The sequence below is a fragment of the Amblyomma mixtum genome, chromosome 1 (genome assembly GCF_055824585.1).
Source record: "Amblyomma mixtum isolate Tamu chromosome 1, ASM5582458v1, whole genome shotgun sequence".
NCBI lineage: Eukaryota > Metazoa > Arthropoda > Arachnida > Ixodida > Ixodidae > Amblyomma > Amblyomma mixtum.
This window is the reverse complement of record NC_143012.1, coordinates 169,169,655-169,197,605: the sequence shown is the minus strand read 5'-3', so window position 1 is coordinate 169,197,605 and position 27,951 is coordinate 169,169,655. Positions and strand designations below refer to the sequence as shown.

The window sequence follows — 27,951 nt, the reverse complement described above, 5'->3', positions numbered from 1 at the left end:
ATCTATCTCACTGGAATCTTACCTGCAAAAATAATACAAGTTCAATGCATAGGGATGAAAAATAAGCATTTGTCCTTTCTTAACGTGTAGTGCTTTAATGCCTAACCCACAATACCAAGCTCTGGAGTGCTCGTGGATCTCTCCTTTTATAATACGGAAATGTCTTGAGAGTTGAGCTTGGTTCTGTTGATGAGAAGCAACACCTTACCGGTAGCACTTTGTTGGGTGGTACTATCTTTGCAATAACAAGGATTTCTGCATGACACATCTTCACTGTTCGGCCAAAGAGATCTTTTACCGCGAAAAGACGTGGTCCTATTTCTGGAAAGGAAATAAAAAAATCACTGTTAGAAATCGCAATGGCGCTGCAAGGGGGCAGCGTTAGGTAGGTGGCAACTGGTGAAGCAGCGCAAAAGAATGCGGTGATGGCTGCTATTGTGCACTATGGGGGGGGGGGGGGGGGGTACGTGCAAATCAGGTAGGCAAAGGAACATCCACAGTCTCTCCCTCAACGAGCCTCAATATAGAGCGGACCGCGTGGGAGGGAGTGAAAGAAGGATGAGACAGGGAGGCGGTTTAGTTACGGGCTCTAGACAATCTGTTAATCGTTGAATGCAATCACAATGCGAATTGGGCTTGTGTCGCTTGCGTTCTGCCTTGATCGTAACGTACTATGGCAGTTTTTCGGATAACAATATGTGCTATTGTGTTCGGTAAGAGCGTTTGTTGGCCTTGTGCTGCTTCAAAGCATTACTTTTAGATTCTATGCGTGGTATTTTGTCCTAAAGATATGTGGATATGGGCGTAATGATTTCTTCATTGAACTGCGTACTAAACTTTACATCGCTGCTCGTGCTTCTCTATGTTAGCGAATTCGGTGAAAAATTTTCAAGAGGGAAGTGTGACGTCTGCTTAGGCATTTAAATGAGATAGGTGAATCCCCTGATTTGATGGTTTCGAGCAGCACCGTCGGCAGCGTCTCTCCGGTCTCTCTTCGCCCTCCTGGATTGCGGTGCGCGTCGGATTTCTTTGCTTGTCACTCCGACAAAGGCACTGCGAGTGGCTCCCGAAATCCCCACAGAAAGAGGCGGCAGAGGTATACTGAAACCATATGCACGAAGGCAAATGCCCTGGCTCGCACTCGCCCGACGGGGTCGCGCGGCGGCACGAGCAAGCGATTTTCACGGCTACCTGAAGTGTTCCCATGACGTCGTGGTTGCTGTCGCTCCAGCGATTGACAGTGTGTGGTGGCCTGCCGACGTCACGGGACTAATGAGGTCTATTTTTCCGATTTTAGTTTCAAATCGCTCACTACGAGGACTCCGATCGGCCAGCGAATTAAAAAAAAAAGCTGGTTTTGAAAAGTTCATAATAAATTGCCGCCTCAGCTCCGAAGACCCCTGCGTGGTGTGAGTGCTTCTTAGCAACATTTCCATGCACTGAACACATTTGCAAGCGACTTTTAATTCGTTGCATAGCCCCTTTAAGCTTTGGGATCATGCACCGGCTTTCGTCCGCTTTGCCCGGTTTACCAGATCGCTCTCTTTATCAAGGTCCGTGGACGGACGCCATCTACGTGCAGTTGAGGTCGCTCGGTTCTGACTGCTACGTTTGAAGACATGTTTTGTGGGGCGGTACTGGTAGAATGCCGTCTCACCCCCATAGTCGATAACATATTTTGAGATAATGGGTCCTTAAAAGGGGATGACGGCCGTCTTGGTTTTTCCTAACCTCTATGCGATGATTATGGTGACTCCTTGGGTGCGCAGTCGTAAATGGGCCTTGAGTTCTTCCGGTGTCGTTCCGGGATCAATTCCATTCATACTGGTGTGGCACCACAGGGACAGGGACAGAGACAGAGTGACAACAACACAAGTGCTCACCACCAGTGCCACACCAGTATGAATTCGTACCAACTCGCCCAATTTTCAACCCTTTTGAAATCAATTCCATGTATCACGCCACGTTAGACATCTTCCGGGGCGACCAAGTAGCTGTTCGTTTGAAGTGTGCGTCCCGCAAAGTTAATGCTGGTGATGCATCTCACGAGCTGTGCTGCTGGTTCATGTGGGGTGCTCATGATTATGATATTAGATCCCGGCGACAGCCTTATAATCAAATCTTCACCGTTGCATTGGTGGTTACACGCTGCGACTACAGCGCGGGCTACCTGGTGGGTGGGAAACAGTTTGACACCCAGTCCCTTCTTCGGTCGCAATATTGTCGCGAGTGGAAGATAAAGACGAGGTGTGTTTTAATTGGCGGAATGCTGATTGTTGCTCCTCGTTCAACTCAAACGCAACGCTATCCTTCGTAAGGCGGTAAAGTGGCGCCGCGATCTGGGCAAAGTTTCGAACGAAACGCCTGAAGTATGCGCAAAGACCGAGAAAGCTTCTGACGGTCTTCTTGTCCGACGGTGGAGGGAAGGATGCAACGGCAGCCGTTTTCTCGGGATCTGGCTTCACACCCACTTGGCTGACGATATGACCAAGGAACTTCAGTTCACTGTATGCGAAGCGGCACTTCGAAGGCTTGAGCGTAAGTCCGGCTTTCAGAAGAGCTTGAAGAACTGCTTCAAGACGCACCAGATGGTCTCTGAAAGTGCTTGAGAAGATGACGACGTCATCCAGCTACACGAGACATGTCTGCCACTTCAGGCCGGCTAGCACAGTATCCATGACTCGTTGAAATGTCGCGGGCGCTGTACACAGGCCAAACGGCATCAAACTCGTACAGGCCATCCGGGGTTATAAATGCGGTCTTCTCGCGGTCGCGCTCATCCACTTCAATTTGCCAGTATCCACTCTTCAAGTCGATGGACGAAAAATAGCGGGCATGAAGAAGACGGTCGAGGGTGTCGTCGATGCGTGGGAGTGGATACACGTCCTTCTTGGTCACCTTATTGAGTCGCCGGTAGTCAACGCAAAATCGAAGGGTCCCATCTTTTTTCTTGACCAGCACTACAGGTGCGGACCACGGACTGTTGGATGGCTGGATGACGTCGTCGCGTATCATTTCGCGCACTTGCTCCTGGATGGTTTCCCTTTCCTTCAAGGAAACGCGGTACGGCGGTTGGCGAATCGGGTGCGTTGCGGTGTCGACAATAATTCGATGCTTGGCGACTGGCGTCTGTCGAACTCGAGATGTCGTCGCAAAACAGTCGTTGTACCGATGCAAAAGGGAGAGCAGTTCGCGTGTTTGGGAAGGCTCAAGTTTGGGATCGATATCCAGGGGCAACGTTGTAGGGTCTCGTGACCCGGGCGGGGCCGCCTCCTTAGGCAGCGCAACTGCTTCACGAACGTCGCTAAGCTCTTCCATTTGGGCTATTACTGACCCTTTCGTCAAGTGCTGCGGCTCGTTCCTGAAGTTGGTCACGAAGATGTTGGCTCGCCCTCGCTGAACATTTGCGACCCCTCGCGCAACACCAATGCTGCGCGTAAGTAACATCTGGACATTGCCTTCCAGAACGCCTTCTCCACATGCTGTTGTATCGGCTCGGACCGGCAGGAAAACTGTCGACAACGGCGGCAAGTGGACATGGTCGGCATAAATTTTCATCGCAAAGCCTGTGGCCCGGGGCGGTACTGGCGATGAAGAACGTGCGCGGAGGGTCAACCTGTTCTGCCCTATGTCGATTACGGCGCCATATTCACGGAGAAAGTTCATGCCCAGAATAACATCTTTAGAGCAATTCTCCAATATCACGAAAGTGGCGGGGCACGTCTCACCGTGGATCTCGACGCGGGCAGTGCACTTGCCAACAGGGTTTACGATGTGGCCGCCCGCGGTACGTATGGGCGGTCCGTCCCACTGGGTGGTAACCTTGCGAAGACGCCGAGAGAAACTGCCGCTGAAGACCGAGTAATCAGCGCCGGTGTCCACAAGCGCCGTTACGTCGCGCCCGTCGATCAGAATGTTCACATTGCTAGAGGTTACAAAACGGTTTGCGTTTCCAAGGATACCATCGGTCGAGCTGGGACACACTAACGTAGACGGAGGTTCTTTGCTTCGTGCGACTCCGGCAACGCCACCTCCAGGCGTCGCCGTACTCAGTTTTCCCGAAGTGGCGAAAGGCTCTCACGGCGAGACCCGCGAGAAGGGGATGGTGGGCGGCGAGGTGGCGGCGACCGAGAGGTGCGAGGAGCAGCTGTAACCGGTGAGGGAGAACGTCGAAGGTAGTCTTGTATGTCGCGGGGCTGCTCACCGTAGCGGGGGCACGGATCGGCCCGGTGAAAACCCCTTAGGCCGAGTTCGCGGTATGGACAGGAGCGATACATGTGATCAGGCTCACCGCAGTGATCAGGCTCACCGCCGCACCTCCACCAAATGTCACGGCTTGACGTACAGGCCGGCGGCGAGAACGGGTGAAGACAGGGAGCACAGAAAAACAGGGAGGTCCACCAGCAGCAACGTCGTCGTCGGCGCGCGGCAAAACACACCTCGTCTTTATCTTCCACTCGCGACAATATAATTTCGAAGCCGTTTTAGGGAGCGAAGGAAGCCTGCACCTAGGCTTGTGTCGTGTTCCTTGTACGTTGTTACTGCTGACGGCGACAGATCCTCCGTCGGTCAGGATGGCTTGAGTTGAGTTGTCTTCACCGGGATTCTTTTTGGGCGGTCGGATTGTTTCACGCAGCGATCCGTCTGCTGTTTCTCTGGAGTTTCTTCAAGCGTTTAAACAATGCGAATTCCGTGCTGACATCATTGTTGTAAGAGTTGGGCGGCTCCTGAGTAGCGGAGCTCTCGGAGTCAGTGGTGTCGAGGTCGTCCTCATCCTTCTCCTGGGCGGCTGGGAAGTTTTGCGGAAATCCTTCCATAGTCTGATGGGATGCATAGTTCGTAGAGCGAGGTCGATGCCAGGCTGCACCACCCTTTCCTTGTTAGCCCTGGCAGCTCATGTGCTCCCGTAGTCGAAGCTAGGCCTGCCAGTAGGCTTGGCGGGACGCCGCCCGAATCGCAGCTTCCAAGTCCGTTAAGAAGCCAAAATTTGGTCCTACCGCTCGGAATCTGGTGTTCAGGTGGTCCAGTTTGTCATTTCGCTCAGCTCCAAATAAAATTTGCTGGCTATGTGGATTGGCACGCTTCGGAATGATAAAAAACCGCAGAGGCGATGCAACATGCGTCCGCACCGCTCGGCAGTCATGACGGATCTCCAACTTTTCAGAAATTCCGCGGCGACAAACAGGTGTCCAAGCTCAAATCAAGCCAGCGGGCGCTTAACTGACAAAGTGGCGTCGGAGGTTATACCTAGCGGCGTCACTCTATTGTTGACGGTTAATTCACAGGCTGCACAGTTGCCGCGATTCCTGAGTACGCTGAACGAAGGTGTCTGCGTCGAGATCAGCGTCAGAGTCGCAGTAGAGGTCAACGAGTAACACAGCATCCAACGCAGAGGTCACCTGCCGACCGAAGACAAGCTGCAAGGGGGTCAGTCGGGTTGTCTCCTGCAAGGCGGTGTTGTACGCAAACGTTATGTACCGCAGAATGGCGTCGCAAGTTCGACGTTGTACGTCAACATACATAGACAGCATTGTCACCTAGTGTGCGGTTGAGTCGCTCCACCAACCCATTTGGCCGTGGGTGATACTCCCTACCACGTCGATGGCTGGTGTGTGTCACAGCCATCACCGACTGGGTTAAGTGGCCAGTGAAAGCAGTCTCCCGGCTGTAAACAACAACTGCGGGGGCTCCATGACGCACGGGAATGTTGTGAACGAAGAAATGCGTCACTTCAGCAGCAGTGACTCTGGCAAGGTCCGTGGTCTTAGCGTACCGCGTAATGTATTCGGCCGCAACGGCCATTTAAGGTTGTCCAGACGAGGACTTCGGAAAAGGACCAAGGAGGCCCATGCCCACTTGGTGGAAAGAGGTCTTATGTGGATATACGGGACGAAGAAATCCGGCAGGTTTCAATTCACGAGACTTCCGACGCTCGGAATGTCTCGGCATGTTTTTTGCATAAGCCCGCACTAATGGGATTAACCTATGCCAGTAGTACTTTTTCGAATCCACGCGTGTCCGGCTGCCTCCAAGATGGCCGGCAGATGGTGCATCATGACAGCCTACGGCTTCATTTTTGCAATTTCTTCAAATAATCACAATTTATTGCAAAAATAAGAAAAAACTTTTTTTTTCTAACCGCCTCTGCAGTCAATCACACATTGACATCAATGTGGTAGACGTTTTGACAAATGCCATTCGTCCACAGTTACTGAGTTTGTTGTAGAGCAGAAGCTTCTGTCTTTTTTATATATTAAGTGAAAAAATTCTAAATAGCCGCGATTTTTTGTACGGGTGCTGTTTGTGAGAGGATAAATGTTCTTTATCAAACATGCTCTCGGCGTCCTGCGTGCGCTTTTATATTTATCTAGATATCACAGTGAACAAAACAACTCACACTTCGCGTTCATTAAAGCAGAAAAATGACAGATAGTGCCTAGGCGCAGGCTCTTTTTCTTTTTCTTTTTACCGGCGGTATATAACACCCTCTGAAAAATATTTCTGCCTCACCTACTGGTAAGCTTCATGTAGCCAAGCGTCCTGGGGATTCATTGAGGCTCACCAGCCAGAATAAGGAGTGGAGTCCGCTTGCCACACGAAAGGGTCTCCCGCACAGGTACATTAAGAACTTGATGGTGGCCCACAACACTTCAAGACAACCTCTCTCTGTCGTGGAGTAATTGGTCTCGGTGCACGTAAATTTTATACCGGCGTAACTGAGGACGTTTTATGCACCGTCTTGCTATGATATCAGTACCGCACGAAGGCCAACACTGCTGGAATCAGTTTGGATGTCCGTGGCAGCGTGTTCATCGAACACGCTGCCACGATGTTTGATGAACACGGGTGTTCATCAACATCGACACGGCTGCGAAGCTCGACGAATGCAGCCTCTTGATCGCTTACCCACAGGAAGGGCGTGTCGTCGTGAGTGAGTGAAATTAATGTTTCAGCAGTTTTCGAGAAATCGAGTAAAGCGCCTATATTTGACGGACAGGCACCAGAATCGGCAAACGGCCGTCTTGACAGCTGGGCGTGGAAAGCCTGAGACGACGGCGGTCAGTTCAGCGCCCGGGTAAACACCTTGTGCGCTGGCAACGTGACGAAGAAAGCAATGTTGCTCAAAGGCAAAATGACAATTCTCGGGCGGGATGTTCAGTTGCGTTTCTTTGAGCGCTTGTATCACAGAGCTCAACCACTTCAATGTTGGTCAAAGGTGGTGAAAATTTGACATCTACCAAGTACACGACTCAAGAAGGCGCCTTCAAGCCGGAAAGAACGGTGTCCATCATGACTTGGAACGTGGCAGGCGCTGAGCAGAGAACAAATGAGAACACCATGAGCTCGTACAACCCGTCGGGTGTCACGAAAGCCGTCTTCTCCCAGTCTGACTTCTCCACATCGATTTGTCAGTACCCGCTTTTAAGATCTAATGGCAAGAAGTATAGGGCGTCCCGCAATACGTCTAGCACATCATCAATCCTGCGCAGCGGCCAAGCTTCCTTTTTGGTCACGTTAAGCTCGCTGTAGTAAACACAGAAACGCTGAGTATTGTCCTTTTTTTTTCACAAGAACCCCAAGTGATGCCTATGGGATGGTGGGCGGATAAACCACATCGTCTGCAAGCATTTCGGCAACCTGATTATGAATCGCTTCGCGTTCAATCGGGCAAACATGGTATGGGTGCTCCATGAAGGTCGCGTAGTCTCATCAGTGGTGATGCGGTGCTTGTCGAGAGCAGTTCGGCCGAACTTTGAGCACCTAGTGAAACATTCCGAAAAGTCTGCTAAGTGGTCTTACAGAACATCCTTCAGAACCAATGGCATGGCGGTATTTTTGTTATGACCCTCTGAAGAACGTGGTGTGGGCCAGCATTTTCTGGAGTGGGCTCTCCCACAGTGCACAAACTTGGAACCTTAGCCACGACTTGGGAGAAGGCGACAGCCACGCCTTTGAACGAGGTGCTGTTATTCGTTTGCAAAGTTGCTGAGGAGGACGTGGATACGGTCGTCACGTAGTTAGACGGCACCTCTTCCAAAGGCAAGTCCGCGCCCAAGTAGCAGTGAGTAGAGCACTGCACGGACCTCAATCTCAGGCCCAGGCCCGGCCCGTGCCCGAGACCTGAAACCCGAGCCCGGCCCAGGCCCGCGGCTTCAAGTCCGGGCCCGGCCCAGGCCCGCTAAATTATCGCTCTAGCGAGCCCGGCTCGTGAATCCCGGAGTGAAGCCCAGCCCGGGCCCGGCCCTGCCCGTTTCACAGTAACACTTGAGGTATACTGCTCACTCTAAGCAAGTAGACTGCTACTAGACCGATAAAGAACTGGCCGACAAAGGTTCTGACACCACAGTTTGGATTGCAGAAAGTTGGTTGTTTTTAACCCAGGAAGAAGTGATTAACAGTAGTGCTCGCCAGGCCCGGCTTTTGGACAGTGATATCGTGTAGGTGAGAAAGAGCAAAGCAAGCAAAGGTGTTTGACTCTCGGAAGTTCCGAGAGTCAAACAAAAAGGGCTGCATACGCGCGTAATAGACTACTCTGCATTCTCCCATGATTTTAATCTGTTATATTTTGCGCCCGCGAAGTATGAACATTAAAGCTGCCTAGCAAGCAGTGGGATGACATTTTTTTAAGTGAACGCGATCACAGGTTGAACTCATAGCCGAACTGGTCGTCTTTCAGCAGACACGAAAACATAAAAGGCTTCATTGAGCATTTCACGGTTTGTGTTCGAGCAATATAAGCGTCCTAAACTATTACGTTCTTCGCGAATGCATTTCTAATAGTGTATAGGTATGTTTTGGGATGACGAACGGTCAATGGCCAATTAAGGGCGGTTGAATTTTACTCTTACTAGTGGAGCAGAAGATAACGCGCGAACCACGTGATAACTTGCGGGGCAAAACACTTGTCATGACAACCAGGCTGAAGAAGCGAGGAGGGATAGATATGGTTATGAGATGAGATTTACAAACTCTCGCGAGCTTTTGTGGCTATTTCATTTACAAGACGTTCCGGTCAGCTGATCAAAACGAAAACCAAACGCGGTTTAGTTTGGGAGTTTTCTGACAACACTAAAATATATCTATAAAATAAAAACTATGTTCTTGGGGCTTTAAGGCCCAAGGGGAGACAGGCTGTCAGAGAAACCGAAGCAGACGGCTCCGGATCATTTCGACCACCTGGGTTTCTTCAAAGTGCAATGATACGAAAAAGTACTGCATGGCTGTCATGCTTGCCGACAAAATACAAATGCAGCCGCCGTGGCTAGGAGCAAACCCTGGTTCCCCGGCTCAGTAATCAAGCACCTTGACCGCGAAGCCACCGCGGCGTGGAAATGAGGAAATAATTAAGTCAATGAATAAAGCTTTGCTTTCTTCTCAGCACGTGCAACAAGCCATAGCTCATCCGTGTCGCTGCTCCAATGCCGCAGTCGTGTACTTCACTCTGCAATAGTGAATGAATAGTCAGACACCAGCCGTTTCTGTACGGACCCTAACCCGGCTCGGCTCCGCAGCTTTAAGCCCGAGCCCGGCCAGGGCACGCAACTTCAGGCCCGTCCCGGCCGAGGCCCGGCAAAACAGATCATGTCCCGGCCAGGCCCGGCCATTCGGGCCGGCCCGAGCCCGTGCAGTGCACTAGCAGTGAGTAGGGCCGCCCGCCTAACCGTCGTAATCGTGAAATGGGTTGTTCCGCAAGAGCACCAGGACACTGCAGCGTGGCGTCGCCGTGACGTCATTTCCGAGAATGCGAAAAGTGTTGCTCAGGGATCTCGGGAGACAAAGCGGGCTACGGCCTATTTGGTGGAGAATTTGACGCGGGCGTCCTGAAGATCAACCACAACGCCGTTTGCCTGCAGGAAGTCGATCCCCGAAATCAAACCTCTGGAACTCTCGAGGAACACGAAAAGTTCACTGACGAACGTGAAACCAAGAATGTCAACTCTAGCCGTGCACTCGCCCACAGGGGTAATTAGGTGGGCACCAGCGGTGCGAGTGTGGGTCCCCGTCGAGGGTGTCTGAACCTTTTTAAATTTTCGAGCAAACACACGACTCATTACAGAATAATCTGCAGCGGTATCAAGCAGCACGGTAACCTCAGTGCCAGCAATTGTTACATGAAAATCGGATGCAACATTATGATACTCTTGCTGCCTCTACCGGTCGGGGCCCCGCCGCGGTGGCTCAGTGGTTACGGCGTTCGGCTGGTGACCCGAAAGACGCGGGTTCGATCCTGGCCGCGGCGGCCGAATTTCGATTAAGGCGAGATCCTAGAGGCCCGTGTACTGTGCTATGTCAATGCACGTTAAAGATCCCCAGGCGGTCGAAATTTCCGGAGCCCTTCACTACGGTGTCTCTCATAGCCTGAGTTGCTTTGGGACCTTAAACCCCAATAAACCAATCTACTGGTCGGGGAATCGTAGGTTCGAGCGCTTCGCGATGGAAAATCTTGACCCGTCCCCACGTCAGCGGTCTTGCCTCCAAAGGTCGCTGGTGTCTTTTCATGAAGCGGACTCGGCGAACGACGGCCAGCACATCTGCTCTGGCGGTCGGGGCTGCAAGAGCGATAGCAGAGAGGCTGTAGCTAGTGTGGTTGCGTATGATGGGGAGATGTTACTCACGGGGGAAATCGGAGTGATGGGACAGCAGTCAGCCGTGCGGCTTATAACGGATGCGTACGTAGGGTCTCTCATCGAACAGGGGTGGCGCTTCAGAGACAGGAGGTTGCTACTAAACCTGCCACACCTCGTCGTCCCTGACGACATTGGTGAGTGCTGCCCGCGGCGCAACCTGTCGCAGATGGATCAGTTCGAGTTCCTGTGGACAACCGAGCGAGTTAGTTCGCGCAAGGCGTCTGCATTGCCACCGTGGCACGACGAAAAGGTCTCGAGCACTATGCATGCTTTTAATGTATCGTCTGTAATGGCGGACCCGTTGTTGCAGCGTCGATTCCATGGTGGCCGCCTCGGTAAGAAACTCCGCAACTCTGCGGGCTAGGTAGCGCACAAGGCGCGCGAGCAGCTTCTGCTTAACCTCACGCATAAGATGGCGAAGCTTCTTCTCCGTGATGTTGGGGTTGGTGCGCTTGAAAAAAAAAGGGCTTAGTCTTCTATATACACGCGCCCACTCTCGTTCGTGCGCTTGTTTAGGGAGTGGGGCGTAGCATCAGCCTTCTCCTGGCGGTCGGCGTTAGAGAGTGTGGCCAGGAGATTCCCTGAAAGCATCTCACAGGAGGGAGGTGAGCCTGGTGGTCTTCAAACCACGCCCTGGGAAACTCTTTAAGTGCAAAGTATTCATTATTGAGCTTGTGCTCGTCGCTCCAGCCTTTGTTGCGGGCGAAACTCTTGTAGCTCTCCAGCCAATCCTCAGCACCTTCGAACACATTGCCCTGAAAAGATGGCGTTGTTCGCGGTGGGTGACAGAGGATCGTCGTCAGGCCCTGGTATCAGTGGCCAGGACAGTTTAAGTCGACAATCTAGGCTGTATCGGCACCGGGGTCCTCGTGTGAGTGGCTATGTCATCACGTCTCGGCGGCCGAGGCTGCGTCGTCCTTCTGGGCGTGGGAAGGGGCCCAAATTCAGGCGACTCTCCGCAAAAGCGGAGACGGCGGTTGGGTCGCTGGTGAAGCGGTGTGTTCCGTTTGATGCTGGATGGAGTGCGCAGGTCGGGAAGCGTACCTAGGAATGCTCCACCAAACTGTAACGTACAACGCGAAACAGCCGAAAAAGTGCGGCGGTCCCGAGTGGTTGACCGGGTGAGGGAGAAACAACCAACTTCTTCCTCTGCTGATGCATGCGCTACTTTTTCGTCTACAATGGCAGCAATCAATATTCTCTTGTTTAACGTCATCATCATCTGCTTGGAAAGCTGGATCAGTCTGGCCATTTTTCAGAATAGATTTGTAAGTGCTTTCGACTGCTATCCTGCTTTGATGCCGGAAGTTAGAATGTTAAGCTTACAAAGGGAAAAAAAACGTCGACATAGCTTACCCGATACCGCAGAACTCGTTCCATATGTGCGTGTTTTATTACCCCTTTCTTCACTCTACTCTGTTCGGTTACGCCCATTATTGTAACGCTGGTTACGACCATTATTGTAACGTCGGTTACGTCCATTATATGTAAGGCTATTGAAATGTCGTTACATGTTATACAGTTAATACCCGCGCATCGCTATCCGCAATGTTGCTTTGGCAGAGCGACGACATTGATATATTGAGTTATGCCACAAAATAAGCCGGACAAATCACCAACATCGCCACGCGATACTGTTACCGGTGAGTTTCCGCTTTGCGCATCGTCTTGTTGAATGACTTCATCGTGTACGTGGCAAGTTTGATAAGCCTCGTGGTCTTTGAGACGAGATTTGGAAGTGTTTTCTAATTATATGCCCAGTTTGAACACAAAAAATTGAGTGTTAAGCTTCTTTGCAAACGAATCGCCCATATGTGAGCAGTCGTTTTTGAGAACTGCTTCCATATGGGCCGGTTTTAACCTTCTCTTCACAATACTGCCTAGGATTACACCCACTGTCAAGCTAATGGAATGGCCTTCCTTGTAAGACCTGTGCAGTGCCATCCTCTTTATGGGTTTAGTTGAGCAAACTCACTCTTGTCTCGGGAATAAGCCTTAAGCTTCATTGAAATCGGCACCAGGTATCGCTACCGGTTGGTATCCGTGCTGAGCATTTCGGCGCAACTCTTGTCAGTTTACGCAACAGCTATATTTCGACAACACGAAGGGAGTCACAGTTCGTTGCCGGGATGACCTTGCCATCGTTTTCGCTAGAGTCACGCAAAGAAAAGCGCAGTCAAATAACCACTGAAGATCGGAGAGAAGCCTCAGAGTCGTGTTGGCCAGCAGTTGGATGGCCCCACTATTTACTGTATATATATATATATATATATATATATATATATATATATATATATATATATATATATATATGTGTGTGTGTGTGGGGGGGGGGGGGGGGGGGTAGGACAGGAGGGATGCGCTGATACAGCTACTGGCTCGTTTCTGCAACATGAAACGGTGAAAAACTTGGCGCACTTTCGGAAATCAGGGGAGGCGCAGATGGAATCGCCTACGCGCTCCGTAGACTGTTCGAGAGCAGTGAAGAAAATTTTGTCGATTGCAGCTGCAGAGCGCATAACCTAGAGCGTGGTGTATGATGCCCTCTCCACGCCGCCAGCGGCAGGCAGCGCCCGGTCGAAAAGACGTGATTCGGTCTTTCTGGAAAACTTTTTCCTGGCCTGACCAATGGCGATGCGTGCCTCGGCGGCAGGGTGTAAAAAGGTGTAGGCCTAATAGTGTGTGTGTATATGTGCATCTGGTTTGGGCCGAAGCTACGAACAGACGGGCGTTCCCTATATTGCAAGGACGTTGAGCGCTGTCGCTCAGCCCGTGCCGTAGGTCAGACTTCGGAGAAGCGCTCCCGCGTGACTCATAGGTAGACGCCGCTCGCCCACCCACTGAGCATCGAGGCAGCGAGCGCGAGTCTTCGGGAGGACCTGCCGAGATCCTCCGGACGGTGGCCGTCGCCATGCTCGGTGAACAGATTCTGATCTGTTTTGTTTGCCTCCCACGTATGTTATTTACAAGACCTCTTGTATATTTAAGTGTCTCTCGTGTGTTACTTTGCAGGTGCTGTATTGTTATGTAAATCGCTTTGTATGCGTCCTCAGTACTGATTATAAATTCCTATGTATTGTCTTTTTTGCTACATGGAGTTTATTTTTTCAGGAAACCTTTTACTCCGACGCATTCTCTGGCTTGCGACCGCCGAACGCTGGCCACTAATTGACCCCCCCCCCCCCTTTATCACTTGACAGCTGGTTTGTCGACAAGCTTGATACGCGAGGCCTAGGCCGCTACAGCCCCCCCCCCCCCCCCCCATGCTTTAAGGGCATCTGGGAGCGCACGCAACAATTGCCGATAGGCGACAGAAGCACGGGAAAACTTTTGTCAATTTTAGCTCAATAGGTGTATTTGCTACACTAAAAAAGGAAGGTAGGACAAAAGGGCTGAGACGATACTGCTATTGGCTCGTTTCTGCAATATGACGTATGGTGAAGTGTTGTCAATTTTAATTAACAGGTGTATATGCTACACGAAAAAGGGGAGGGTGGGACAAAAGCGCTGAGGCGATACTGCTATTGGCTCATTTCTCCATTAAAAAGTACGGCCAGAATGTTGTAAATGTTAACTCAATAGGTCTATCTGCTATACTAGACAGTTATGCGTGTTTGGTAATCCGCACCACCTTGCAGCACCTTTATCTACACGCGCACGATGAGAATGACATGCAGCATGATCTCTGAGAAGCGTACCGTGACGCCAGCTAAGAAAAGCGGAAAGGGGACGATGCGAATCTTCGGGTTCATCGTGTTATTGCCATCCTAGCATGCCGGCAAATGCTCCGAAGTGTGTTTCGGGTGCTGCACCTACGCTGGAGGCGACAGATCGTGAGCATGCTCAGGGACGAATGCAGCCAGCACGAGGTAATACTGATACGATGCCGATATCGCCCTGAATATTTTGCTCGCATCATTCACGGACATAAATTGACAACGTATACGGTAACGTTTGCTGTGTTTCTATATTTAGTCATTTTAACAGCTTTCTACACAACTTAGATTTATGACAGTTGCTTGTTCACTCGCTGCCATATATGACTCTGAAGCAGCCTGTAGCTAACAAGTAGGGTGAATTTAAACGGCAAAGCAGCGATGCAGAGACAATTTTTGAATATCTGTCTCAGCTGCTTTTCACTTCGTATTCACTGATTGCTACTGAAACAGAAACCAGAACTGCAAGCTACGAAATTCACTTAAACACTGTACACTGAGCGCAGGTGAAATTCGCGTGCGTATTCATGATTACTGTTGACTTAACCAAGGAAAAACCACATTACGAAAAATATGCCAGACTGAATCCTTGAATGATCTTTTCGAATGGGCAAGGAATGCATTTTCGAAAGAAGTTTGCGCTAAAGCGGACAAGGGACAGAAAGAAAGGGCACATAAGACATTCACGAGCGCTGTCTCTTGTCCGCTTTTTGCGCTAACTTCTTTCGAAAAGTGCTTAACAAACTAGTCCGGAGCTTGGTCTCCTGAAGGAATGCATATTTACGCAGGAGTTTAGCGATGGCAGTGAGATCATCAGTTTGATAGTTAGCCTGAAATATTCTAATGCTTCGTGTGGCAACGAATTGCTTGTCCTGCAAGTTAGTGGCGTTTACCGCGGAAGTAAGCAGCGCTCGAAACCTGTCATTAACACATTAAAATTCATGCTTCTCCGAAGGAGATCTCGCGGTGTTTGGTGGCGTGCTAGAGCTGCGCGCACCACTCGACAACAACGAAGGTTGCACGAGGCATGACCCTCGGGCTAAATGGACGGTGTTGTCACGTGATCACCGAAATACTATCAACATAAAATAAAGCTCTTTGTCTCCTTGCCCAATGCTCCTTCTCATAATGCGAATAGGGGTAAACGTGCATGAGGAACGTGGTCGCAAGTACTTTAACAAAAAAAATTTGCTCGAATAAAATCAACGAACGAGCACAAGTTGTGCGCCGACAAGGCTTCATTCTCCGTGCTATAGTTATTCTTCCCTGATCGCGCTCTCGCACTGGTGTCAGAAGAACGGAGTATTCTTGGATAGGACGTTTTGTGCTTGATCCCGTATGCTCGCGTTAAAATTGTGAGGAGAAGCCGGGTGCCACTTGTCAGCCTAAGGCGTTCCCGGTTGTTATGGCTACCACGAAACCTTTTAGGGACCTCGTCACCTCCATAGTAGCATAAGGTGGCGGGCCCGTGCGGTTCCCACATGGGCAATGCGGGCTGGTGGCTGCCTGCAGTAAACCTACATGGGTCCCCTGTTGGTACCGTGCTGGCACGAAACGCTTGGGCTGCCAACGTCATGCCTGAGTGCGACCCTCGTCTGCTATGCATGAGCTAAAACAGACTGGACGGCCCACCTAGGTCTCACTGCACATACATGCATGCACGCAAAGATGCGGACTCTATTATGATGAAGTGGCGGTAAGCCAGAAAAGGGCGGCCCGTACGTGCAGTGAGGGAGCCATAGTAGTTTTGTGTTGGTAGAAGAGGTAGTATTCCTGCCTTCAGCCTACATGGGTCCGGCGTAGCAAATACAGGGGCGAAACTTTGGGCTTAGCAATGGCGAAGCGTTTCAGGCATGGATTTTGGGCTGTCTGTGCAAGACCTGCGACAATCCCGCATAGGGTGGGCACATTTGCTATTCGCACGTCGTCTCCGCCTGTGTCCTAAACTGGGTTTGAAGTGCTAAAATATGGGCCTGCATGATGGCGAACTGCGGGCACCGCCAGTAGAGGCTGCCCGCGCAGCACCTTGACGGAGGCAATTAGTCTCATGGACACTAAAACTGTATAAGTAAAACAGCGCTAGACACGGGGCGAAGGAAGAACAACACAGCACAAGGCGCTGTGTGCTCTGTTGTTCTTCCTTCGTGTGTGTCTAGCCCTGTTTTACTTATATATGATGTACCAACTTGCCCAAGCCTCCGCCTTAACTAAAACAGTGACACATTTCGGAAGGAGGGAAATGGTTCTTGCGGATATCTTTACATATCTACCCGATGCTTATGACAAAGATGCATGCAGCATAAAAATTCAGGGGGGCACTTTGTTGACCTAAAGTGCGGTGAGGCGAAAGCCTTAGGCGCAGTGTTGCTGCTTGTGTCACTGATGTGTGGTTAAGATGTTAAGCTTCGCCTTTAGCAGTGGAACGCAACAGCGTCTGGCAACGCTGTCACGGAGTCCACAGAACGCCATCGCCCATTTGGCTCTACGCCTTGCTCGTCGGTAAATTGGTTTTTTGAGGAAAGGAAATGTATCAGTCTCGCATATCTCGGTGGACACTTAAACCTCGACGTAACGATAAGGGAGGAAGATGGGACTGAACGAAGACACCGTATTCACTAGACGCGCCTTTGTTAAAATATAAAATTGTAAATTGGTTTTTGAGGAAAGGAAATGGCGCAGTAACTGTCTCACATATCTCGGCGGACACCTGAACCGCGCCGTAAGGGAAGGGAGGAAGGTGGGAGTGAAAGAAGAAAGAAAGAAAGAGGTGCCGTAGTGGAGGTCTCCGGAATAATTTCGACCACCTGGGGATCTTTAACGTGCACTGACATCGCACAGCACACGGGCGCCTCTTGCGTTTCGCCTCCATCGAAACGCGGCCGCCGCGGTCGGGTTCGAACCCGGGTACTCCGGCTCGGTAGACGAGCGCCTTACCACTGAGCCACCGCGGCGGGTTCCAAACCTTCGAGCTTGCATGGCGGAGTGGTTAGCATGCTCGTCTCGCACTCCGGAGACCGGGGTTCGATTCCCGAACTCAACCAATTTCCTACTCGCTTTTATTTATTTATCTGGTCTTACTAGAACTGTTAATTAGGGTAATGGGGCAATTAAGCAATTAACGAAACTCAGTCCCACTTACTTGGAGCATCGCTAAACGATCCTTTTAATTGGTTGCATGGTTGCCAGCCAAAGTACAATTGGCCCCGTTTGAATATAGCGCACTCCGACGTTACGACCGTTTCGACCAATTGAAAAGCGTGACATTTCTGTCGACAACTCCTGCTTACAACGATGACGCATTAAAGGCTTCCGCCTTAAAAATCATTTTTTTTTTCGAACTGTGTACAGTATAAAGCAGTTCTTGTAAAAATTGTCCTGTTTGTAATGAAAAGACGGACTTGTAAAACTTCAAAACGGAGATGTCTTACTTGGAATTTGGGTATTGCAAGCAAAACTGCTGCCCCAGATGAGTATTGTGTAAAGCAGAAGAAACCACGTTTTTGGAAGCGTACAACGTTTCTCCCGGGGATATCTTCTCATTATTCGGTTGTTGACTGTTTGGAATTCCATCTACACGGTGGCAAAAACAAGTGAAAAATATTTCATCAACGCTGAAGGAAGAAGGAGAGAAAATTCGGAATTGGTGGCGCCACCAAACATTTTTTTAGAAAAGCTCTTTGGAACTGCGCTTTAACAGAACAGCGTTGCCTTCTTTGCAAAGAGAAGTATCAACAGCCATAATAAAAAAGAATGTAAGGTAGTAGTTGTCAATGAAAGCTATTATTATATCATTTATGCCCACAAACGGGTAACAGTGAAAGTTGCTTTTCGCTTGTAAGAACAAAACACATGTTTCAGCATAGCCTTCTCTCTGAAATCACCATCATCATCATCACCTGCCTGACTACGCCCACTGCAGGGCAAGGGTTTCTCCCATGTCTCTCCAATTAACCCTGTCTTGCAAGTTGCGTCCACCATATTGCCGCAAACTAATTAATCTCATCCGTCCAGCTAACTTTATGTCGCCCCTTGCTTCGCTTGCCTTCTCTTGAAATTCACTCCGTTACCCCTAAGTACCAGCGGTTATCTTGCCTTCGCATTACATGTCCTGGCCAAGGCCATTTCTTCCTCTTGATGAGGCCATTGAAAAGGACTCTCTCTTTTCTTAAACACTTCAAAGAAAAAAAGCAATTTCAAAACAAAGAGAACCCTCCGAAGCACTGAAGAGTTTCTAGCATAAAATAGAATCTATATAATACTTTGCTATTTCTTCGACATTAAAGAACGCTGCTTTCAGAATATCCTGAAGCAAGAATTTTTTAAATACTTTTTAAAAGCATAGTTGTCTCAAGTCAGAATTGAATTTTGAGCATTTTCGCGCCTTTTTCTCTCTGCTCGTCATTTTTTCCACACCGAAAGGTACCCGTGGCACAGTCGGCCCCACCCATTTCACCCTGCCACCGGCTGCCAACGCACGTGGGAATTCTCCAGGGGGCGGAACATCGTGATCGCTCCGAGCGGCGCAGTTGACTGGCCGCGGCCATGTTACTGTGTGACGCCGGAAACAATCTAACACCAATCTCTTAACCGGCATAGGTCGCAGCGTGGAACGATGAAGGGCACGAGTCTGAAAAAATAGCCGGAAAGGCTCACTAAATTTTGAGCAGGATTGTGGGTTCTCTGCAGTATGTCTGTAGCCGGTAGCGCTTGAACGCACTGCAGAGGTGCAAAATATTCTTAAATAGGTGAAGCTGTAGTGCCTTAACGTAACTGTACCAAAGCTCAGAACAAAAATAATGTAGAACCACTGAATGAGACTAATATGTAGCTTCCTTTGCTAGCCCGCAAATATTCAATATTTTAGCTCGCATTTCGCAGGTATACGCAGCGAAAAAAATTATCCCGCTTATTAAAGCGCTATCATTACAGACAATAAAGATTACAAATCCAACTTATTTCCAAACCGACCATTTAGGATTTCTAAACTGCTAACACAATTCGCACTCTCCGATTCTCCTATTCTTGCCGCTTTGGGAACACGAATGCAAGCCTTGAACACAGAACAGTGGTCCAGAAATTATTAAAAGAATTACTCTAACTTGTAGACGGATTTACGAAAATAAAAACTGAATTTTGCTATCATGCTTTACAGGTATGACTCTCGGCTTTCTTCCTTGCCAAATAATTCTGCTCTGTCTCAGAATATTACCCCTGCAAAACAAATGGCAGGCCTTCAGCTGTTCCCCGGCAGCATCTGCGCAGCGTGTTATCAAGCAAAGCGCTGCCCATTTTACTGGCTTCATCAGGGATCCTAACTCGCCAGACGACTCTATCCTACGCGCCTCTAGACTTTCAGTTCAAAATATAGAGACCCGTGCTTTGCGATGTCAGTAGCGCGTTAAAAAACCCCTGGTGGTCGAAATTTCCAGAGCCCTTCCCTACTGTGTCCCTGATAGTCTGAGTCGCTTTTTAACGTGAAGCCCCCATTAGCCTAAACAACTATATTACATGATAAGTACCCTAAAAATATATAATTTAATGCAGTAAAAGTATATTCACTTCGGCTTATTAAGTGTCTACCAGTCGTCTTTACCGCATGAGACTGAATAATGGGAGCAGCACAACTAATGACTGAGCCGGCTATAAGCGTTGAGGACAAGGAGCCCATGCGAAGTTATCGAGAGGTCTACAATTTTGCAACGTCACGTAACAGAACTCTAACGGGAAAGGTGTCGCCGCACAGGAAATGCCGACAAAAATTGGCGTCAGCAAACTGGAATTTCTACAATATACCCTCGCGATAGACGACACATTGTCTTGCCCTGTTAGGCGTTTTTTTGCGCCAGGACTATGGGACCAGAATCGTTGCACAAGTGGCGGCATGCCGGCGTGCGAATCTGGGGCCGACATAGATACGAATTGCTGGTCGTGACGTGCATCGAGCATTGATCTGGAGTCGATCTGTAAACCAACAAATTGATGGACGTCTATGGGAGCCGGTTGGCCTTGCGAGCCGGGCTCCTTTTCGCTGGCATTTTCGGGCCCGAAGGTGACCAAGGCGCCCTTGAAGTGTAATGCTATCACGTTCTCCAAACTTACTGTGAATTAGTCGTGTTTACTTTCCAGCCAGAAGCTGCCATAAAGAAAGGACGATATTTATTTATTTATTTATTTATTTATTTATTTATTTATTTATTTATTTATTTATTTATTTATTTATTTCGAATACCCTCAGGGCCCGGGTCGGGCGTTACAGAGGGGAGTGGAATACCCAACATAATTAACATAATATATATATATGGGTGTCAAAAACAATGCAAAAATAATAAGGAACACCAAAATATAACTGTAGAACAGAATACAAGTAGTAATACGAGGGTAAAAAATAATTAATACAGTGTGTAACGATTAATCAGGAACACCAAAATGAGCTTTTAAGGCATTTTTGAACAATATAACATCAGTAATAGACACGAGATCTTCGGGAAGGTGGTTCCACTCTGTTATTGAGCGCGGGAGAAATGAATTATGAAAGGTATTCGTGTGGCATGCGAAAGATCCAATTTTATGACGATGGTCCACGCGATGTGACACATAAGAGGGCCGGTGGAGTAAAAGATCGTGAAGTGTGACGTGGTAGTATATTTTATGGAGCAAACAAAGTCGCTGTATCTGACGTCTCAAGGAGAGTGGAGGTAGGTGTAACATGTTTTTCATGTTAGTTGTGCTGGCAGTACGATGATAATTACTGAGAATGTAGCGAGCAGACCGATTCTGAAGAGCTTCGATGGTTGTTACCAGATGATCAAGGCCGGGACCCCATACAGAAGCAGCATACTCAAGCTTTGGACGGATAAGTGTTTTATAAAATTGTAATTTAAGAGATGAAGAAACGTTCGCGAAATTACGTTTGAGATAGTCTAGAGATCGGTTAGCGTTGCTAGTTATACAGTTGATGTGCGGTTCCCATGAGAATTTGGATGAAAATAAGACGCCCAAGTATCTGTAAGATGTTACATGTTCAAACGGGGAATCCTGAAGAATATAAGAAGAAACATTAGAGTAAGTTCGAGATACATGCATTAAAGGGAGACTGAAGCACTTTTTCTGAAAATCCGGCTGGCAGCGGCGTCCTATAGTTTTTCATGCTGTGTGCTCGAATATCGCATCCAAATAAGGCAACAACAAGCGCGAATTGCCTTTTTTACCAGAAATATGCGGCCTGTGCCGCGGGGCACGCCGCGCGGCGCGCCGCCGCCCGTGATTGGTCAAGAGAGATCATGACGTCACTTTGAGGACTGGAGAAGCTGCCGATGCGGATCCGGCGCTGCGCTGAGTGCAGATCGCAGCTTTCCGTGGCGTTGTAAAAGCGAATATGGCGACTATTTCTTTACTGACTTCCAAAGAAAAGGATACTACAGTTTGTTCATTCCACGTATCACCTGAAAGCAAAAAAGACACGAGCAAAAAATTCTACCCCTAGCACAAGCATACGCTAGCGTGAATGACACGTATGCAGACCATGCGTAAAAGGTGCCAGCACAACCTCGGCTGGTACTCTCGGAAAGGAAGGGGTGCGAACAATACTCAAGTCAATTACCACCACCGGACGCCTCCTGGCTCGCCCGAAAGAGCGTCATCCTAAAGAAAAGGCCCAAAGCGCTGTGTACAAAAAATCCTATTATCACTACCCGGCGTAGGTTGGGGCAAGAAAGTACTTCAAGGAAACGATGAAGCAGCACAAAGCTGATGTCAAAATTAGCGAAGCGCAGGGGCCAAGCACTGCGAGGCATGTGCTGGAAATCAAGCTAAATACGCGCACAAGGCTGCTGCTTCACTCGTGGCACGTTCAGCAGATGTCAGAAAATATTAATCGCTGCCTCGGAAACGTTCGCCCTTCCTAGATTTGCAGTTTGGGTTCAGTGAAGTAGTGGTCAATTATATGTGTGTTTAAAAGCGAAGCTACCTGCAACTCATTCGCTGCCACAACTTGATCAAGAAAGCGACTAAGGTTGCGAGACATGGTGTTTTTTTGCAAAACCTTGGTTGGCATTCATTTCTCTGTTAAATTTGCATCCGAAATTAGAACGTCGAACGCTTTCATTTTAATCGCTTAGCTACGATTAAACGAGATGCCGCATATGCAGAGCTTCGATGCTTGCTTGCATTGCTTTATTGCGTTTTGCTTTGCTTGCTTGCTTGGACAGGTCGAACCGAGTATAAAATCTCTAACCGAGCCTTGCTGAGCACGCCTCAGGTGGTCTGGCCGCACCTAAGCTGACAAGAGCAACTCATGCTTGAGCCTCTATTAGGTTTCTGCAGGGGCTTAGTGAGCATGTTTCTACTTTTAGAAGAGGCGCTTCTTCGAAATGGTGACACGCCTTTCATGCGCGAGGAAATGAAAGGAACTGCGTCATGGTTCAGCCGCGAAAGAAATCTCCAGAGATCACATTAGGGACAAGCTCTGCATGTAGCCGGTCTCACGAAAGTGCTTCGAGCAGAGTACGCTTGCTTTGGTCGGCTTGAATTCTTCGTCACAGCAGCGAGCGCTTGCGCTGCGAGCGTGTGATCTTGCGGAAAACAGTGGAAGACGATACAGTCGCGGGCGTAGTTGTTCATGGACACGAAAGCAGAGTAGTACCTCGTGTTGAATCTGATTCTCAAGGTCGGGTGACACGCTTTGTACGTAACAACGCACGCAGTACGAGGAACAACGCACGCAGCACGAGAAACAACGCGCGCTGAAAGCTCTCTCGGGTGCGCCGAAGCATCCCCGGCTCCTCAACGTGACGTCACGTTGGCCGACATGGAAGAGGTTTCCCTCTCCGCTGTTCTCCTCTCCTGCGATCGCGCGGGGCGCGGGAGATTTAAACATCGCGTTTTTAATTGGTGATTGCGCCACTGTTTTGGCCAAAATCGAAAAAATAATTTCACAGACGTGATCAGCAATGACACTACTTCAATAACCTAAAAAGTAGCTGATTCGAAAACCGCCTCAGTATCCCTTTAAGTTACACTTGTTAGAGTTAAGAGTCAGTAGCCAATCCTGACACCATGCAGTTACTGCGTTAAGGTCTGATTGCAGAATCTTTTCGTCATTAGGATTGGTTATTTCGCGATATATTACACAGTCATCTGCGAAAAGGCCAGCGCGAGATTGAATTTTGGTGGGTAAGTCATTTATGTAAATTAGAAAGAGCAAGGGAGCAAGAACGGAGCCTTGTGGCACGCCGGAATCAACGGGGACATAATATAAAAGGGAGAACAGCTTTCACTGTTTCCGAAACGTGATTTAAAGGACTAGATTGTTCCACGGCAGCTGTATGTATGCGGCAGTTATGTTTACGCGGACTGCAAATTTTTTTAGGTTTTCTTCTCTCCCGCGGTTGGGCTGAGTGCGGGGTGACGAATGGATAACACCATCTGTCGGGCTAGTTGGTTGCGATCCATATGTGTCAGCAGCGCGAACACCACACAGGAAGAAGAAGGAGAAGAAGGTAAAGAGCGCTGACGAATGGAGCTGCAAAAACAGGCTAGCACTCGCTCGTCCTCGTTGAATTTGTGTTATACAGTTTTAACGCCTTTTGCGCAAAATAAGAAACACGCGCAGAAACCTCACACGGGTGTCACGCTTTTGCGCAAATTGTTTTGAATCTTTTTTTTTTCGCCGCTCCACCACCTTCCGTGCTTTGCCTTTAGTGCGCTCGGAACAGAAACACATGCTTATCATCGGTTTTTCTGTCTGCCTTTCTTCATTCCTCCAGGGCAACTCCCTGTCTCTGTCCTGTCCCTCCCAACGCCTTTCCCCGAAATGGCGAGGAGGTCTTCACTCTACAACCCACTTCCGACCATTTCAAGCGGCGCCGCCGCCTCCCTTCCCACTGAACGCTTCCAGGAAGTAGCGAGGAGGCTTTGACCTACTACTTGTTCACTGTGCCCGGCCACTGCGCAATGATGTCATGCAGAAGTAATCCCCACCTTTCCCGCGTTGCTTTGGGATAGGTTTTTGTTCTCTGCGGCGGTTCGGTTTAGGGAACCCAAGCTCAAGTTTGGGAGCGCGACACCAGCGCCGCAGCGGCGAGCAGCGGAAACTCGGGGCGCCTCCGGAGCAGACGCCCTGCTAGCTTAGTGTGCACGCGCGACGGGAGAGTTGCGCGAGGCGCATTTTTCGCGCTGACAGACGCCGTCTCGGCGAAGCAAAAAGGAGGTAGTACGAAGGCCGTAATGTAAAAACCAAAGCGTATGTATACGGTGATCCACTCTTACCGCGAACACGCGAGTATGCGGCCGCGCTCTTCGGAGAGCCAGTGAGTCTGTCCCTACCACGCACGAAAAAAGTGGCAGACGACGCGCAGACAAGTCGCTCGCTGCTCGATTTTCCTGAACTAATCGGCGAGACAGTCGAGCTTTTGGCAACGACGTCGCCGCGGCCACGCCGGGCGACGAACTACGCTGCTCCCTCGCTGCCGTATTCATCGCTAAGCCTAACCATTTCGCATCGATACTGCAGCTAAGGGCACTTCGGAACTGGCCAGCGCGCTGTAATAAAGGCACTACTCGCGTCACCGTTTTACTATGTTCCTCGTCACATAATAAAACAAAAACGTGGTCGATTTCCGTGATGCCTTTAACAGCGGAGCCATGTGACAACAGGCGAGCAGCACTGGACATCAGCAAAGCGGCTTTGGAAAAGAAATATGCTTGTATAAAAGTTATCACTTCCACCAGCGGCTCGGTATTGTACAACGATCCTCAAAAATGATTCATTTTGGACGTTGCTCTAGTCCAGGGCTTGGTATGAACGCGAACAAACAATATTAGCGTATTTTTCTGACGGCGGCAGCAGGCAAACAGGCCGGCAGGCCAGCCCTGAGATGCGCGCCGCTGCCGCTTTCATCATGACGCTTGTACGACTGCGGTGTACATCAATACCGTCACGACATCCTCCTGGTCGCCGTAGTGCATTGCGAATCGTAACGACCGCGAGTGCAGGAGACGCGATCAACGCAGACGAAATTCTCGAAAGCGCGCAAGCAATGTTATACCCGAGAGTATTCGTTTCAAGCCAGAAGGTGACCCGCAGGTCGCAATTGCAAGTGTGAACAATGGTGGTCAAATGTTTAGCGGAATCCCCCAAGGTGGAGTAGAATGTTGACGAACTGTTGCCTAGTCGCATGTCCTTTCGACTCGCACAAAAGTGGATCGCCCTGCGCATCGCGTGCAACAACTGACAACTACGATCAAGTGTCTCGCTTAATTTCGCAGAGCTGAGAGTACTTCGCATATTTCGAGCATATAATTATTCAGTGGACTTACCTCTAGTTACATGTCGTACAGTAGGACGTATTAGTCACTCGATAAACGCATTTTACAGTCAATTGGGCCTCCTCGTCGTCGATCGTCTGCTCCACATAGTAGACGCTACTAATCAGTTTCCCCCCTTTAATTAAGTTTGCATTGCGGAATTGCGCATCAGTCTGAACGATCTTATTGCGGCTCATGCAGGCGATACATCGCGACAGCGCGGGCGCGTGCACGTGCAAGAAACCGCGCGTGCAAAGAAGCGTGGTGAGAGCAGCGCGAGCAGCGAGCAGCGCCCCAGTTTTTACTTTACTCCCATAGATGGGGCTGCACATCAGGCGCAGCACAAAGGATTAAGGCAAGGTTGTCCTCTATCATCGCTGCTGTTAATGCTTTACGTGATAAATATGGAAAGAAGGCTAGAAGAAAGTAATCTAGGTTATAATCTGTCGTACAGATTAGGCGGAAATGTAGTTGAGCAGCGACTCCCGGGTTTAATGTATGCGGACGATACTGTACTGTTAGCAGATAGCCAGGAAGATTTACAAACTTTGGTTAATTGCTGTGGAGACGAAGGAGACGCTCTAGGATTCAGTTTTAGCGCAACTAAATCAGGTGTGATGGTTTTTAACGATACAACTGACCAGGTGCTTACAATACAAGGCCACGAAATACCCAAAGTGGCCGCATACAAATACCTCGGGATATGGCTAAACGAAGGGCAGATATACACGGAAAAGCACGAACAGGCTCTTAGGGCAAAAGGACGAAGAGACGCCGGGATAATGAAACATAGGGCATTATGGGGGTACAACAAATATGAAGTACTAAGAGGTATTTGGAAAGGAATAATGGTGCCGGGACTTACTTTCGGCAATGCGGTTCTGTGCTTAAGGGCAAAAGTTCAGTCGAGATTAGACGTAAATCAGAGAGCTGTTGGAAGATTAGCACTAGGTGCCCACGGCAAAACAACAAACGAGGCAGTACAAGGGGATATGGGCTGGGCATCGTTCGAAGCACGGGAAGCTAAGAGTAAAATACTATATGAAGAACGCCTGAGGAAATTGGACGATAACAGGTGGGCAGCTAAGGTATTTAAATATTTATACAGAAAGAGCGTTGACTCACAGTGGCGGAAAAGAACTAGAAAACTAACCAGTAAGTATGCAGGTCATGAGGACGGAGAAAGAAAGAGCATTAAACGACAGGTTAAAAACGCGGAAGTTTAAAAATTGGATGCATTCAATGGAAAGGAAACATAGTGTAGAACTATATCGATGCTGGAAAAGGCAGATCAGGAAAGAATTTTTCTATGATAACTCAAGAGGCAGTGCCCTACTTTTTGAAGCTAGGTCAGGGTGTCTTAGAACGCGCAGCTACAAAAAGAAATTTAACGACGAAGATGACACATGTGCAGTGTGTGGTAGATCTGTGGAAACAATTGAACACCTCATAATCAAATGTGACGGTATCCATCCGGATGTTGATGCAGGCGCAGTCACTCTTCCTGAGGCCCTAGGGTTTAACGATAACAATGGTCATGTAAATAAATCTGCAGTGGAAGTCAGCAAAAAGCGATTGGAGGATTGGTGGCTGAAAAGCAGAGATGTGGCATAGGGTTAGAATTGTAGGAAACCGTAGGAAAAGATGGTGGCCATTCTTAATGAGAATTGCCAACACAGTAAACAAAAAAAAGAAGATGAAAAGCTGAGCATGGTGGCATTTGCCACCACCCCGTTTCAAAGGGGGCGCTCCTATCCATCCATCCATCCATCCAGCAGCGCCACCCGGCGATGCTTTGGGAGCCTTTAGCGCGAAGCGACGAAGGAAGCCGCGAAAAGACGCGCTGACACTCGCCTGTCTTCGTTCACTTTGTATCATAGAGTGCTTTGCGCATTTAACCGTGTTTCCTTATTCAATCCACGATCGAAGATGACACTGCCTTCCTACGCGTACGTCGAGTGCAAGAATGGTGGAACCCTATCGTCCCTGTCTCAGTGATGAATGACTTCGCTCCGAAAGACGTGAGTGGTGAACAGTAACATTTACTGACGTTTTAGCGGTGAAAGCCACGGCGGTTACGGAGGATTTTAGGACGCCGACGTCGTGCTGCTAGGTCGTAAGTACGCATTTGAAATCACTCTGTTTTCTAAGTACTGCCTCCGTGTCGGTTTTATGCTCGGCGTCAATGGAAACTTTCAAATTGTTCAGTGTCTTTTTTTAACCAGCCATTTGTAGACTGCACAGCACAGATGAAAACAATACCGCAAAATTTTCTCTCAGTTACATACTGAAATTACTTGTCC

General features: G+C 49.2%; 1 long non-coding RNA gene across 1 annotated transcript in view; it reads right to left on the bottom strand.

Moving 5' to 3' along the window:
- Positions 1-208: 208 nt before the first annotated feature.
- The window catches only part of LOC149369744 (uncharacterized), a 33,626-nt gene continuing 5,883 nt past the window's right edge, over positions 209-27,951 (bottom strand). Inside the window, exons 2-3 of the long non-coding RNA XR_016289577.1 lie at positions 17,773-17,914; positions 209-321 (exon numbers count right to left, since the gene is read on the bottom strand). This is a non-coding gene — a long non-coding RNA (uncharacterized LOC149369744). The remainder of the gene's footprint in view (positions 322-17,772; positions 17,915-27,951) is intronic.